At 46.4% G+C, this 14,762-nt stretch overlaps 1 long non-coding RNA gene across 1 annotated transcript; it reads right to left on the bottom strand.

Annotated features, from left to right (window-relative positions):
* Positions 1-2,098: 2,098 nt before the first annotated feature.
* On the bottom strand, positions 2,099-7,726 carry LOC308581755. The gene is made up of 3 exons (XR_014005253.1): positions 7,590-7,726; positions 6,016-6,166; positions 2,099-2,816 (listed from the first exon to the last, which is right to left on the bottom strand). It is a non-coding gene; the product is annotated as an uncharacterized lncRNA (long non-coding RNA).
* Positions 7,727-14,762: the final 7,036 nt, after the last annotated feature.

A 14,762-nucleotide genomic window follows, 5' to 3' on the forward strand; every position in this document is an offset into this window, starting at 1 on the left:
GGCTTGCGAGTGGCACTGTGGGTTAAACCACAGAGCCTAGGACTTGCCGATCAGAAGGTCGACGGGGTGAGCTCCTGTTGCTCGGTCCCTGCTCCTGCCAACCTAGCAGTTGGAAAGCACGTCAAAGTGCAAGTAGATAAATAGGTACCGCTCCGGCGGGAAGGTAAATGGCATTTCCATGTGCTGCTCGGGTTTGCCAGAAGCGGCTTAGTCATGCTGGCCACATGACCCGGAAGCTGTACGCCAGCTCCCACGGCCAATAAAGCGAGATGAGTGCCGCAACCCCAGAGTCGGTCACAACTGAACCAAGTGGTCAGGGGTCCCTTTACCTTTACGCATAGGATTACATTCTCTTCTACAGTTGAGCATATTCTCAGATGCGTCTATAAACAACAGTGTATAACTATATAAAACTACAGTCCCTTATTTCAATATGACTTTGGCATAGACTTCTGCTTTCAAATTTAGGATCTAATAAATTCATAAAATTGCTGTTAGCAACCAGCTCATTCCTGAAACCTTCTCATTTTCAGAATTTCAAAGTCCAGTACCATGTTAGAAATATTGTCCAGAAAATACCCTCCCAGTGATGTTTCTATTCCTAAATCCCTGTTCTGTGCGCATTTACTCAAAAGTAAGCCCTATTGAGTCCCTGAGAGTGAACTCAATGGTGTATATGTACGTAGACTATGTGGCGTTTGTGATACACTAGCACAAGCCTTGACACACTGATGCTGTTTCTTTACTGCTGTTGATGTTTTTGGGGTGTTTGATCTTAAATATTTTCTCAAAGGAAACTTTTCTTATGCTGAGTCAGACCATTGGCCCATCTTGCTCAACATGGACCTCTCTAAAACAACTGTCAACAGCTCTTTGGAAGTTCAGACAGGGGTCAGATGCCAGGGGCTGAATCTGGTGGGATCTTTTTTCAGGCAAATCATGTGCTCTGCCACTGAACTATGGCCCGTCTCCTCTTGTGTGTGACTCACTGCAAATTACTCATTAATGAATGCTCTCTTGTAGGAGTTAACCAAAGGGAGGTATGCCAATGAAATTCTAACCGAGGCTGCAATCCTAGGGCCTCTCTGGACATCTTTTTTTATTGTGCATTTGTGGAGGCTTGTGCAAATGATGCTATCAGGGGTGGACTGGTACATGCTCCACACATTCAGTACTTTTTGAGCCTACAGAAGTTTTGGGGTGCTCATACTGTAAATTCCCTCAGAAGGTGGTGGACTGTCCTTCCTTGGTGGCTTTCAGGCAGAGGTTAGATCAGGGGTCACCAAAAATTTTCAGCAGGGGGCCAGTCCACTGTCCCTCAGACCTTATGGAGGGGGAGGCGGAAGGATGATGAGTGGCGCACAAAAGGCCTCTGGAGAGGGGCTGCTTTAAATGGCGGCCACTTGAGCGATCACGCTGGTGCTGGCAGCAATCAAAGGCCAGCCCCCTTCCTCCTCTAGGCAGGGCGGGGAGAAGCCAGGAGGAGGGAGGGAGGAGGCGCTGCCGCGGTGTGTGTGAGGGAGGGGGAGGAATGGCACAGCCCGAACGATCAGAATCAGATCCATGCCGATCCATGCGGTGATTCCCGGACCATCCGTGGGCTGGATCCAGAAGACAATTGGGCTGGATCCACCCCCGGGCCTTAGTTTGCGGACCCATGGGTTAAATACAGAGCATTCATCTGTCATGGAAGCTTCAGTTGAGCGTCTTGCATTGCAGTGGGTTGGATTAGAAGACCCTCTGGGTCTCTTCCAACTCTATGATTCTATGCTTCATTCACTGCAACTTCCTGCTGACATCTCATCCATTTTTATACCATCAATTTTTATTTTCCTTCTGCTTTCGTTGCACAGTAGCCCCTCCGGACAATAATAATGTGGCGGCATTGGGGAGACATCGTAGAACAATGAATGAACCTGGAGAAGTCCCCACCAATGCACTGATACTGTGGCAAGAATGTGTTGCAGAATGGTTAAGGGTATGGTGCTGAAAATACCACTGCTGCAGGTTCGATCCCCGTAAGGGACAGCAGCATATTCCTGCACTGCAGGGGGTTGGACTAGATGATCCCCAGGGCCCCTTCCAACTCTATGATTCTATGAAAGCAACAACAGCAGCCCTTGTGCTTCTTGTATGAAGCTGGAATAAACCACTGGTCTGCAGGGGGCCCTAAGCACACTTAATAGGGACTAGCCCAAATGAACACAGTGGGACTTACATCTGCGTAAACGTGCCTACGTTTAGATCATTTTTTAAAAAAAGCAAAAGCTTTATTTTTCCTTATAGTTTTAGGCCCGTGTGGCTGAATCTTAGTGTAAAGACAGTACATACACAGAGCTGGTGGGAGGGGCTCCGATTGCTCAATAGTGAGACTAGGAGAAGGGAGTCTCCCATTCCTCCTTGGCTGGGAGAATAATGCCTGTAAGAGTGGGCAGAATTAATCACAGGGAGGCGAAAAGCTCAGCTGCCTTGGGGTGGAAAATATTTGGCAGCATGTTGCAGGCGGCCTTTTGCTGCCCGAGAGCAATGCGCAGCGCATGTTGCCACCGAAGACCAGCAACTGCTTTGCATGTGAGAATCACAAGCCAGGACTTCCCTGCTGACAGGAACGTGGGAAGGGGGAGGGCATCCTTTGCATGCTCTGTAAATTAAACCACCTACCTTGTGAAACAGTAGCACCCAGCTTACAAGGGAGCTGAACCGAGTCACCTGAGCCCAAGGGATTTTGAAGACAAGAGATGCTTGCAAGATGTTTATTTCCACCCACCCTCACATTTGGACTCTGCCAGCTTCATTGATCCCCGTGACGGATGATGCTAGTTATTAACAAAACACAGAAGTTGTCAGTGCAAGCCCTTTATCTATAATAAAGTATCTATAATGGACCCAAGCAACAGGCTTACGATTTCATTAGCTTGTATCCAATGGTGGTTTTGCACTAGCAGAAAGTGCTTCTGCTCATACAAGGTGGGACATCCAGTTTTCCTGTGATGCTCTTACCTGCTGCAACCCTCTGCTCTGTATCCCATAATGCTCTGGAGGCTCCCCTAGCCTTCAGGAGCAACTTTTTCTTTCTTTTTTCAAGGCTGCAGTGCATGGGGAGGTTCCATGAAGCTAGCTCAAAACCAACACTGAATACAACCTGTTTACAGGGAGGGGGGGAGTCCACCTGATTTCCATGCAGTTGTTGGCATCTGTCTGCCTTGGGAGACAATGGAAGAGGGCACCTTCAGGGGTGAAGGCAAGCCGTTGGAGAGTTTACAGCATACACCTGTGGCTGTAGAGACTGATATGGGAGAGACATGTTTTGTTGCAGCTGGGTCAGGTGAAGATTGTACCATGGCAATGAAGCACCTTATTGACCACCTGGCTTAAGGCAGGTGCTACAGCGTTCCAAACAGTTTACTTTTATGTAAACATGAATAGGGTCAAAACCATAGGAATATTTCCAGTAGAGTAGTATCTATAGACAAGCCAGTAAATGCTGGTCTATATATGGGATAACAGATCTGCAACCTTTAAATTGCTTAATAGTTCGGTTTCTTTTTTAAAAAAATAATGCAATAAACCTAGGTGGGCAAAGAATTTATTTATTTTAATAATGTCATCCAACTGCAACAGATTAAAATGCAAAGAATTGCAGAAGATGAAGCCTTTGTGAGTTAAAAAAAATATTGTTGGTATAGAGTCTGTTGTGCTTTGAAGCATGCCAATGGTCTGACACGGCATATTTATCTAAATGTGGCTGGTACAAGGTATTTAGGCATATGAATTGTCATATAGATTGCCCAGCCAGCCTCCAAGGGAGTTTTGGAGCAAGACGCACATGGCACTTGAAGGATTGCAACAAGGAGTCTATTGTGCAGACAGCTCAGAGCCGGGAATATTGCCAAGAAGACCTATGCTGTCTTTGTTTCCTTAGTCGCAGAAACAAGTCTGGGCATGATTTTGCCCACAACTGTAGAGATGGTGCTGGGGTTCAATCTCAGAGTTTTCTTGTTCTATTATTATTTTTAAGACACTCATTTGCTGCTCAACCACATCCTTCCCTACTAAGATTCCCAAGATCAGAGCAGTGAAACCAAAAGTAGGTCAGGAGTTCTCAGCTTTATTCTTGTTCCATACCAGAAAAGATTTGTACGCTGATTGTCCCACTTCACAAGCTACACCCCCCCCCCCCGGTTAAGCCTTTTGATGACAACAGCAATCAAGTAGTTATAGCCTGCTCTTCATTTAATATGTCAACCCCAGAGCTGGGAACAATGAAATAAACGAACAATAAAAATATACAGAAAAAGGAAACAATATGCAAAAAGTGCAGAATCCCATTTTTAAAAAATCCAATAAATAGCATAAATTAACCATTTCCCAACGGTCAAACAAAAATAAACAGCAGTGAGGAGAACAATTAGAATTTCCAATTTAACCAAATTCCTGGGTAAAAAAAAAAAAAGACCAAGTGAATTGTTTTAGCAACAGTTCCCAGCCAGAGGCAGCCCACTCACACCCCCTTTGTCCCTTACCCCAAAGGGGCCTCACTCTGTGCCAACCGACTCTCGCAACTTCATGCTTTTCACCCCCACGCTCTCACCCTGAGTGGCATTATTTGTTGGCCATAAGGATGCACAGCAACCCCCCCCCCGCCCGAATAGCAGGGTATATGAAGACACTGGGCTGTTAGGGGTGGTCGACTCAACAGCTGAAACCAATAGCACATGTGTAAGTACAGCTTTAAGATTGTAGTATATCGTCTTATATGTTAACAGTAAATCCTACAAGCCTGTTGTGTATACTAACTCTTGAAATGGGCTACATCACACAAACCTCCCAATGGGGGGCATTACCCTGGCAATGTGTCCACTTAAACTACACTACCATCCTGCACATTTCTAATTAGAAGAAAGTCCCATTAAGTCAGTATTTTAGAATACCACACTTTTCTGTGTATAAGACAAGTTTTATGTTAAAATAATCTTAAAAAACTGGGCTCGTCTTATAAACAGATAGTGCAGAGGGGGGGACAGGGGATTGTTGGCTGCTGCGAGCAGGAGATTGTCAGCGGCAATAGTGCAGGTGATTGTGGGCTTCGGCAAGGGCTGTTGTTGATTGGCTGCTGCAGCGGCATTTGGACGGGCGATTGGCTGCTGGTGGTGGTGAGCAGTCAGACGATTGGTGGCTTCTGCCTCGCATGCTTTTTCAAATGTTGTTCAGGCGGGTGAGCAATTTTCGGCAATCTTGGGGGCGTGTTATACACGGAAAAATACAGTAGATGGGTTTTGTTTATGCTGAGATAACTGTTTAGACTGATAACCAAGCTCAGAAATTTTGTGTGTGTTTTTTTTAAACCACAGGTCAACTTGGCTACAGATGCCCCTCTTTATTGATTCAGAAGATTGTGAAGGGAGGGTGATTATTGCTAACAATGCCATGCTGCATGAATGGGGCCAGTACAGTTGCATGTTAAATTTGCAGATCTACTGGGTGGAGAGCGCTTTGCTTTGAGAGATAGGGGGAGGGAGCCTGCTCACTGCTTTTGACACAGCTGTCCTTCAAAGAAAGGAAGCAAATGAAAAATTTAAAAATAAATACCCACTCTATCTGGATAGCTATGTAGTGTTTGTGTGTGTTTTTTAAAGGTTGCTCAACTTTTGCAGGTCTAAAAACTGCTTTAAAAAAAGAAAACAAAAGAACGTTTTTAAATGCCAAGATCTGTTATATGATGAAATATGCCTGTAATAGATCTTGTGTCTTTGTGGTGTCACAGACATTGTCCCCTAGATGCCCACAATAGTCACTCAAGGTTATGCGAGCTTTGCTTGTCCTGGTTTGTGGGAAGATTGCCCAGAAATCATAATTTGTTTGTTTGGCTGTTGGGAAACGTAATGTTCTCACATTGAAGCTGAAACATCTGCATGCCAAAAGGTTAAATTGTAGGGAGATTTATCTATGTAATTTAATTGCTTAGGTTGGGTGTCAAGAAATGCTTCTGGCATATCTTATCATAACCACACTTACTTGAACAAAAATCCAATGAATGTCAACAGGTGTAAACACTGGGAAAATAGAATTTCTTTCATGGGAGGTCCTGAAGAAGCGGTTGCATGAACATCTCATCATGATCAAGCCTTTGTGAAATCTCTGAAGGGTGTTGAAGTCATTTTCAGCTCTAGAATGGAGCACATCAAAGCAATTGCCTGATCAGAAATTTGGATAACGGGCTATGAAATACAATGGCAGGTATTTGCAAAGAGACCACACTCTGAACTTCAACTTGCACTCACCATCTTTCACCATTCCTTGGGTGCCTCCCTCATGAGAGGTCTGGCGAATGGCAACACAGGAATGGGCCTTTTCCGTGGTGGCTCCTTATTTGTGGAATGCTCTCCCCAAGGAGGCTTGCCTGACACCTTCATTACCTCTCAAAGATTTACAATTTTCAGAGTGGTTTAACAGTGAATCCCTCCGAAGCGGGTTTGGGGTAGGCTTGCCACAGTTAGAAAAAATCCTGATATGTCCTGGTTTCTCGGTGTAAAAATGGCATCAGGGTTTTGTTTGCTGAATTGGCAAAAAGTCAGGAATGTATGGCAACACGATGGAAAAAGCAGCAGAAACAGCTCAAAAACCACTATTTTGGGGGGAGGTTTCCCGAAAAAAAAGCTCAGCCATTTGGCTTTGTTCCCAGAAAAAAACCCAACAATTTGGGTGCGGGTGTCAGGAATTTTACTTTTTGAAATACGGTAACCTTAGTTTTGAGGAGTGTGACTGGTTTGGTTGCACTGGGCGCGGAGCCTTGGGGGAACCACAACTATTATGTGCTGGATCCCTCTTCTCTGGGGAACTTTGAGAATTGTAGCTCTGTGAGGTGAACAGGGATTTCCTACAACTCTCCGTGCCATTAACAAGCTACAGTTCCCAGGATCCCTTGAGGGAAGCCATGATTGTTTAAAGTGGCACCATAGTGCTTTAATCGTAGAATGTTGCTACATAAAGGTAAAGGGACCCCAGGCCATTAGGTTCAGTTGTGACTGACTCTGCGGTTGCGGCGCTCATCTCGCTTTATTGGCTGAGGGAGCTGGCATACAGCTTCCGGGTCATGCGGCCAGCATGACTAATCCGCTTCTGGCGAACCAGAGCAGCGCACGGAAACGCCGTTTACCTTCCCGCCAGAGCGGTACCTATTTATCTACTTGCACTTCGACGTGCTTTCAAACTGCTAGGTTGGCAGGAGAAGGGACTGAGCAACGGGAGCTCACCCTGTTGCGGGGATTCAAACCGCCGAATGCTGTTTACCTTCCCGCTGGAGTGGTACCTATTTATCTACTTGCACTTTGACGTGCTTTCCAACTGCTAGGTTGGCAGGAGCAGGGACTGAGCAACGGGAGCTCACCCCGTTGCGGGGATTCGAACCGCCGACCTTCTGATCGGCAAGTCCTAGGCTCTGTGATTTAACCCACAGCGCCACCCACGTTCCCATGTGGCTACATACCCACCATCAAACACATACAACTCCTACTCCCCCAAGCTCGCATAACGTAGGTAGGCAGAAAAACAAATATGTCCATTTTACAGCTGCAGCAGAGCGAGCTCACCCTGTGATTTGGAAACCAGAAAGTTTAGGGCACAGTCTGCAGTTGCTGAAGAGCTGCTCTGGGCGAAAGCACAGCTCGGGCATTGTGTGAGGTGTTTTGCCCACAGAGCCAAAGCAGCAGCAGGGAGTTTCTGAAGCGTCTGCTTTCCCCGTGCTCCGAGCCGTTTAGTCATCCACTCGAGCGTGTCTGCGTGCGGGTGCATGTGACCAAAGGTGGGAGGCGAGGGAGGGAAGGGAAGCGGGGAAAGGCCTTTGGGACTCGGCGAAGATTAAAAAGACTTAACGCTGACCCTCGCCATGAATGCCTGCTTAATCGCGCCCTGATCCTAATCTCACACCCAGGGCGGGTCCATTTCACTTTCCTTCGCGGCACTTTCCTGATTCAGCCGCCGCTCCCCAGTCCAGACATGCTTTTGGGGAGGATGCGGACGGCCCTCTCACCCTCCTGCGCTCCGGAGACCTTGCACCGGGCGCAGAGACAGGCGGGCGGGCAGAATTATTTGGAGACCGCTCCTCCTGCCCGCCGCCTCACCCCCCCCTTCCTCTGCCTCGCACACGTACGCACCGGCGAGCCGAAGGTGTTATTCAAATCCTGGTGTGGGCGAGGCAAACGGGACCGAAGGCTGGGCGGCTACACCCAGCGCGTGAGAAAAGGATTTGCCGGCGAGGCGAGGCGTGGTGCTGAGGGCAGAATGGCAAGTGCAGCAGTTCAGGGCAATCGCTTCGGCATCTCTTCTGCCCTCGAAGGATCCTGGCTAGGAGAGCCCTCCGTTTCAGGTCCTCTGCAGGTTTCCCTCCGCCGCCACCGTCGACAAAGTTAAAACATGCCAATTGGGTCGATGGCCCCTTTCAGAAGGTGACTGGATCTATCTCCCCCAAAAAGCTTAGCAGTGGTTCCCAACCTTTTTTTTTTTGGCCATGCCCCACCTAAACATCTCTAACAACCTGATCTCTCTCCCCCCCCCCCCACTCCTACATATAATTCTTATTATTAAAAAAATGAATTCCTATTCACATGGAAGAAGCCTAAAAGGCCATTAACTGTCCATAACTCATTTTCGAATTGCCCTCCCCTAAAAATCAAATTGCCCCCCTGTGGGGTGTGTGCCCCAGTTGGGGACCATGGGCTTAGAGCTTTCTCACCCAAGGGTGAGCCCACCTTCAGGCGTCAGTGGCTGCCGTCTTAGTATAGAGCAGAGACTTCTGTTTAAAAAAACCATACAAAACAAACCACTTCTCTACTTCCTATTGTGACAACATCTCCAGGTGTTTTTTAATTAAAATGCAATGGCCACAGTATTGGGGTGGGGCTTCTTTACTGTCAATGCACAGTTTTTGTTGTTGTTTAGTCGTGTCCGACTCTTCGTGACCCCATGGACCAGAGCACTCCAGGCACTCCTGTCTTCCACTGCCTCCCGCAGTTTGGTCAAACTCATGCTGGTAGCTTCAAGAACACTGTCCAACCATCTCATCCTCTGTCATCCCCTCTCCTTGTGCCCTCCATCTTTCCCAGCTGCCTTCCCAAAGTATGTGTCATGCTAGACCAGGGGTCACCAATCTTTTTGGGACTGGTCGGCAGATTTGGATTTTTTGAGGAAAGTGCTGTAGGTGCCAGTCACAAAACGGCTGCCTTAGGGTGTCAGGCATGACTCAACATGGCTGCGTGTGGTATAATGCAAAATTAGAGCAGAGCACTGTACCATCATTGCTGCTCTTTCTCGCCCCTTTGACAGCGTCATGCCTACTGGGTGAAGTCAGCTATGTCCTACTGGTTTTGAGTGTGGAGACCACAAAATATTGATTTCCCCATACAATTAGCGCTGTTGTCTAGTAACAACAGAGACCATTGTCAAGTATAAGGACAAATTTACTAAGTGGCCATGCCACTTATTAATGATAATAATAATAATAATAATAATAATAATAATAATAATAATAATAATAATACCCCACCCATCCAGCTGGATCACACACACACATTAATTCACTGTGCGCATACAAAACTACAGACACACAGGTATCTTCATTTGTTCACACACTTCACATATGCATACATCTCTTGTGGGCTAGCCTATCTGCCTTTCCTTTCCATTATTTTATTGATTGAGCCATTGCATTTCCCTGGCATCTGTGTGTTGTGCTTGGAGAACGGCCAAAAGCTCCAGGCCTGAAAAGTTGCATCTCTGACAGGCAACCTTTGACCTGCACAATGCCCAGTCACTGCCTCTCTATATCAGCACCTAGCAAATTCTCCTCCAGGGACATCCGAACTCCCTTTCCCAGCCTCGGCCATCACTAAGCAACAGCAATCAAATGATGCTTCCTGCTTCCCCTCTGTGCTGATATCGTGACACCTGATTTCCCTGAGAACAAAAAACCTTGCACCAGAACTGAATGTCTGCAGTCTGGTGGGTAGTGAACGGAATGTGAATCTCATTCCACCTCTGCCATGCCCTCATTTGTGGCTCGGTCTCCAAAGGAGGAGTGCATATCTCCCCCCCCCCTTTTTTAATGCTTGAAAAACAACCTGGCCCACGCATTACGTGAAGGCTGGATTTTTTGCCCTGGTGCTAGATTGGGGCCAGCATGAATATACTACTAAAATTAAGTGAATCCACCTGTCAAATGAGAAGCTGAAGCTAGGCAGGCGGCTGCTGAAGGGGGCCTTTTCTATGGCGAAACCCAGATGAGAGAACTCTTCAGACAGACCCACCTGGATGCCAGACAAGGTCCATGCTGTTCTCTCAGGCTTCGCATGGTGTATGAGACCCTTCCCCAAAGTGGTGCCTTTGAGACATTTTGGACCACAACTGCAATTCATTCCTGACCTTTGCCATGGCGACATGAAGAGTCCAAAACATATCGACAGCACCAAGTTGGGAAAGACAGGAACATGAGATATTTTAAAGGAACCTTTTGTTTGCTGGTTTTATATTTATCCACCCACCCACCCCGCTGGTTTAGTTGTTTTATCTTGTGGCTTCGAATTATATCTGTGGCATTATGGTGTTTTATTAGTGTAAACCACCATGAAGTTGTTTTACAGGGAAAGGTGGGGTAGAATTTGTTTAAAAAAAATAATACATGCAAATAAAGGGTGTATGTGCATTTGTGTGTGAGAGTGAGAGAGAGACTGAGGAGCAGGGCAGAGGGAGGGAAGGAGGCAGAGACCCTCTTCATGGAGAGATCTTGACTGAAAGCAGGTACTGCAAATCTACTTCTCATCACTCGAGAAGGTTCTATGTGTTTTGCTCTTATTATTTTGTCCCTGCATCCTTGGGTTTTTTTCCTGCCTGGGAAAATACCAAATTGACAGCTCTTAGACAGCTGTCCCTTCCCTTTTTTCTTCACAGAGAACACAGCCACGGGAGTGGCAACACATACTTCATAGGGCTGCCCCTTAGCAACATACCTCAAAGATTAGACGACAAGGAGTTGTTTTAAGTCTATGTGCTTGCTGAATCATTGTCCTATCTGATAAGGACCAATGCCAGGAATGTCAAGGATGTTTGCTCTAATGAGGCAGGTTCATAGCCTGCCAGAATCCCCTAAACCTCTAGTTCCCATCATCAGCTGCAGACTGTTGTCTCAAATGTTTAGGCATTCTGGGGGTTGTCATTTAGCAGCATCTGGAGTGCTGCAAATTCCTCATCCCTGCTCCAAGCAGAACCACAAAGTGGAGCTGATGGAGAATGGCCAGGAAAGCTTGTGGGGTTCTGGTGGAGACCTCAATAAACATGTCAAGTCATTGCACAGCAACTGTGGAAAAAAAGTGAATTCATTGCTATGGATCAGTGGCTACGGATCACAAGGGCTATATAACTTCCTCCTGGGTCAGAGGCAACATGCCTCTGAATGCTAGGTGCTTGGAATCACAAGTGGGGAGAGGGCTGTTGGGCTCACGTCCTGCTTGTGGATGTCCCATAGGAATCTGGTGGGCTTTTGGTCTGATCCAACAGAGCGCCTCTTATGTACCTTGTACTTGAAAGAGAATGTTAATAGCCCAGTGATATATTTCTGTGGAAACTAATCCTTAGTCCATTTCCCTTAAGTTTTCTAAATTGCTAAGAAATAGAAACACAGAATGGTAGAGTTCGAAGGGACCACAAGGATCACCCAATCCAACCCTTCGATGCAGGAGTCACAGCTAAATAATTTCTGACAAACTCTGTTTAAAAACTTCCAATGAAGGGGAGTCTACCACCTTCTGAGGGAAGCCATTCCACTGTCGAATGTCTTACCATCAGAAAGCTCTTCCTAATGTTTTGTTGGGAACTCGTAATTTGAATCCATTGGTTTGAGTTCCACCCTCTGGAGCAGCAGAAAATACGGTAAGTTTTCTCCATCTTCCATAGGACAGTCCTTTAGATATTAGAAGATGGCTATCATATCTCCTTTCAGTCTCCTCTTATTCAGGCTATACATACCCAACTCCATCAAATGTTCTTCATAAGGCTTGGTTAGAGCACTGTGAGTGAAGTGAGCTGGAGTTTTAAGCACAGATTGCAGTTATGAGTCAGAGACCAGGAGAGACACTGTGAACTGAGTGCTGTGGTCTGTAAATGTTTTGGGGGGCTGCCTGTCTCTAGAGACCTGATGTGGGAGCTGTAGACTCTGGCTGTCTGTTGAAATGTTTAGGTGTGCCTCCACCTATGCTCAGTCTGTATAGTTGTAAATACAGTAAACTCAGAGCTGTTGCAAAACATAAGTAACATCAAGTCGCTGAGGTCATCTTGCCAAGGGCCTCCTGAAATCTGGAACCAACACTGGCAACTTTCAACCTGTCCTCAGGTGAGCCCTGGGTGTGTTCTAAGAGGCTCCTTTCATTCACTGTCACAGGATGCCTCATTTGTGTTGCAGATTTCTTCCTTCCTTATTATATTTTCACCCCTTCGAGGTGGTGCATATGGTTTTCCTGCTCACTATTACAACAATTCTGTAAGGCTGAGAGACAGTGACTGGCCCAAGATAGCTTTATGGTTGACTGGGGATTTGAGTCCTGGCCTCCCAGGTCCTAGTGCAACACACTAACTGCTACACCAAACCGGATTACACGTGCAGAAAATTACGCAATAAACAAGGGCTTCCATGGCAGATATGCAGCGGTTTCTTGGAGACAGGTTGACCTCATACAGGTTCCCTAAAGAAAGCCAGAAACTTTCACAAACACTAGCCTACTCCACGGACACTTGCCTCCTCTTGTCCCAGAAGAGTATGTCACAGTCTGGTTCACGGGCGATCGAAATCCCGGCTGGGGACATTGGGACCGGGGGCAAGATGGCGGGGTGGGAGCAGGAACGGGAGTCCAGAAGCCAGGAGTCAGAAAGCCAAGAGTCCAAGGGTCAGAGAGCCGGGAGTCAAGAAGCCAAGGGTCCAAAGGTCAGGAAGCAAGGAGTCACGAAGTCAGGGGTCCTTGGATCAAGAAGCAAGGGGTCACAAAGTCAAGGGTCCGAGGATCAAGAAGCAAGGAGTCAAGGAGTCAAACACAGCAAGGCAAGGAACGTGTTGCAGTGGCAAAGAGCCGAAGGGAAAATGCTGACATTCTATCTCTTCCCGGCTCTTGCCACCAAGTGCTGTGAGTTACCAATCGCCTCACCTTTGTGGCCATGCCTTGCCTCTTCAGAACGTCTTGCAGAGGCTTATTGGTCACAGGGCCTGGCTCTTGCATGCACACCTGACAGAGTAGCAGCAGGGGTTTCCCCACCATACTATGCTGTTGATATCAGAAATACTTGCCTAGGAAGACTTTGATGCAAAAGGACAATGCAGGGCACACCCATTTGATAAACAAATCATTTACCTAGGCTACAGTTTAGACCCTGCTAAATGACAGGTAGTTTTTGAAACCCCAGATGCCCATGGGAAGAAGACACGAGTTTGGTTAAGGACATCATAAGCTACTGAAGAGGCAACCCTGTCAATCACTGCATGATCCTGGAATATATTTGAACTGGTGACCTGGAGGTGAAGGATTCAGCAGGTTCTATTTAAAATCTCCTGGGACATCCAGTTCCCACTGATATCCGTGCAGCATATAAATATAGTAACAGCCCAATGGTGCCTTCCTCTCCCCGCCCCCCACCTTTGTGCTTTGCGTTGTGCATCACAGCTAAAAGCTGGAAGTTCCTTATTAATATAAGGTTAGATCCAGACTTACCCATCATACTTATTAGACTCACTGAAATTAATGGGATGCCCTGTTTGCTAGTTAAATCCCATTGATTTCAATGGCCCTACTTTTCCCATGTGGCTTATGGTTGGATCCAACCATGGGCATAGCCAAGATTTATGTTGCAATGTCAGGACATCCACCTGTCATCATCCTCCGTCTGGCTCTGTCTAGCACAGTGACAGCCAAACTTGGCCCTCCAGCTGTTTTGGGACTACAATTCCCATCATCCCTGACCACTGGTCCTGTTAGCTAGGGATGATGGGAGTTGTAGTCCCAAAACAGCTGGAGGGCCAAGTCTGGACATCACTGGAGCAGATTCGGAATGAACTATCCCAACAAGAGTTGCTTTAAATTGCTTTCTTTTGACCCCAAGTGCTCAGAAAAATCTTCTGTCAAAATCTCCAGTCATTTGAAAACTAGGAAGTTAAATAAAAAATTAACATCAGGGAGTAACTTTCATGTGGTTAACAAGCATACTTTGCAAAATTACAAAAAACGTGCCCTTTTTAAAAAAATCTATACTAAACCTAGTTTCTTTTCATTATCAAATTCCTCTTTTTTCCAGTGCAGTTTTTCTGTGCACACACAGGTGGATTCCACACACTTATAAAAACCACTCTGAAAATGCTTTTTTTAAGTGTTTTTTTTTAAAAAATACATTGAATTTTCCATAAGGCTCACCATTGCCATCTAGTGTCACATTGTATATTGCACTTAAAACACACTTAAAACATTTTATTTGTAGCTGTATAGCTGAGTCCTCAGTAAGCACAGCCCATTGAGACACTCCCCTGTCACCATCGACCTCAGCCAAGTCTTTACTTTCCGTAAGGTACTGAATGACCGCTCTACGATACAAGTGGTTCATGGCTGAGCAAGAGAGATGAGCAGAGCCTTTTTTTGTGGCAGGATAAAAGATTTCTGCCTCTTTCACTAGGTCTGCTATGTCCAGCTCTTTTAGCTGCTCTTTGCTGAGTTCCTTCTCCTTCCACACGGCGTAAC

This window comes from Podarcis bocagei (assembly GCF_964188305.1).
Source record: "Podarcis bocagei genome assembly, chromosome: 2".
Taxonomy (NCBI): domain Eukaryota; kingdom Metazoa; phylum Chordata; class Lepidosauria; order Squamata; family Lacertidae; genus Podarcis; species Podarcis bocagei.